Source organism: Buceros rhinoceros, unplaced genomic scaffold (genome assembly GCF_000710305.1).
Source record: "Buceros rhinoceros silvestris isolate BGI_N320 unplaced genomic scaffold, ASM71030v1 scaffold42855, whole genome shotgun sequence".
In the NCBI taxonomy this organism is placed as follows: Eukaryota; Metazoa; Chordata; class Aves; order Bucerotiformes; family Bucerotidae; genus Buceros; species Buceros rhinoceros.
This window is the reverse complement of record NW_010414166.1, coordinates 3,347-5,423: the sequence shown is the minus strand read 5'-3', so window position 1 is coordinate 5,423 and position 2,077 is coordinate 3,347.

Genomic DNA, 2,077 nt, shown 5'->3' with positions numbered 1-2,077 from the left:
CTGCTTGTGAGAGAGGTTAGTCTATTAAACAGAAGAACGACGCGCAAGGCTCTTTGGAAACAGTGCTGGGAAAACCAGTGATGCAATATCTGCAGGAGGAAGGAGCAGCCCCGGCCCTGGGGGGTTCCAAGCCCACTGTTACTGGTGGAGTGATGCACAGGCTGCAGATACACCCTGCTTGGTGGGAAGGGACTGGTGGCAGCAAGTGTCTCTGGAGGGCTCCCAGCCCTTCCAAGGAATAGCAGCATAACCTTGGACTTAGGTTGCTGTTGCCGGCACATGATGTTGCCGTGAATTCAGCTAGACAGCTGCCTTTTCACCTCTGGGGGCTAAAATTATCTTTCCAAAATATGATCAATTGAAATCTGTCCCAACCACAGCTGAATCGGACACACAGCTGAATTGGACCCAGCCTGCTCCCAGCGCTTCTATGCATTATGCAGAGACTAAACCAATAAACTCCACCGCAGAAACAGGGGACTAAAGCTCCTGTTGCAGAACGGGCACAGTGCTTGCTGAGGAAGCGCGTACAATAGATCTTGGACTACCAAAGGATAAGCTGGAGCCAGTTTCTAGACAGATGTTTAGAAGAACAAATGTGTAAGAAGGACTTCAACAGAGAACTAGACCTCTTCTTTTAGAAGAAAGCACCTGAGGGACAAAATCCTTAGGAAGATTCTGCTGGCATGGACTGTCTTGGACAAGGTGGTTGACCTTTCAAGCATCCTGAAACTTCCATTTTCCTTGGTGGGGACTGCATCAGTTTTTCTTTGCAGAATGACTCAGTTCTTACCGGTCCAGGAGAAACTTTGAAGATGGCGTTTTGGCTGTAAATAGTGTCTGCAAATGCTGGAAATTCTCCTGGGGACAACCTAATGAAAAATTTTAAAGCAGCCAACAGCTGATAACAGCTCATGCCTGTTATCTCGAGTTTCTCGCCTAAAATAATGGCCTTTAGAAGCCAGAGATGACTACACGGTTTCCCCAGTTCTCTCTTGGCAGTGATCAGCAGTGCGTTATCCCACTACAGAAGCTAAACAAGGAAAAACAAATCTTTTAGACATTTCAGATCATATTCTGCTGATAAATACATGATCCTGGTGTGGGGAGAAATTAATCCCATGAGTTGAAATGACAAAAATCTGAACGCTGAAGTGAGAAGGTTGGCAAAGGGGTGGAGCTTTTCATTATCTAAAGGTGCCCCCTGACTGGGAAACATGGTGAGAAAAACACTCTTTGCTGGATCCCAGGCTACAGCATTCACATTGCTAGAGCTTGACACTACGAAGAATCTTCAGAGGAGGTAAACACATTTTTCTGTATATTTTTCACTAGCATTGTCATAATTCTTCCTTTTTGTAAGAAAAAAAAGGAAAAATGAAAGAGAACGTAATGTTTTTCTCGCAAGCAGTCATCAACCATCTTCAGCGTGGACATGGGACAAAACGCTTAGCTGAACTCAATTTCTCCTGTTCCTGAGCATCATTTACCAGAAACAATATGCAAGATGAAGGATAAAGGTATTTGAAGATATTTGTTAGTTTCCACCGGTTGCATTAAAACAGCGAGTTTTAAAACCTGCTTTTTAAAACAACGTGAAGAACCAGCAAACTCTGTTTTGCTTTTCTTCCACAAAGAGCAGACAATCATCATTAGAAACCAGCCAAGCCATAGCTTAGGATATCGAACACTCCAAGAACTGATGTTGGCAGGGCTGATGACTTGGGATATTAAAGAAATAGAGACTAGGAAAACTCATTTGTAACACGCACTTCAAGAGAGGAAGCAACGAAGAGGGAATAAGCAAATAATGAAACAACTGACAGGACGATTAGCATTAGATTTTGGATTTGAAAGGAAAGAAAAAGTAGAGATGTTATAAAGACACTGATTATTGAAGAAGGTGGAGAACATCGCCAAGATGGGACATCGCTTTTATTAAGCAAACCTTTTAGAGAAAAAAGACCAGCAGCCAGACCGTGATATACATGGATGACAAGTGACAAAGGGTTACTGGCAGTGGACGTGGGGGAGAAAGGCATCCCAGCTCAAGGTCAGGACTTTTCCCTGACTACAT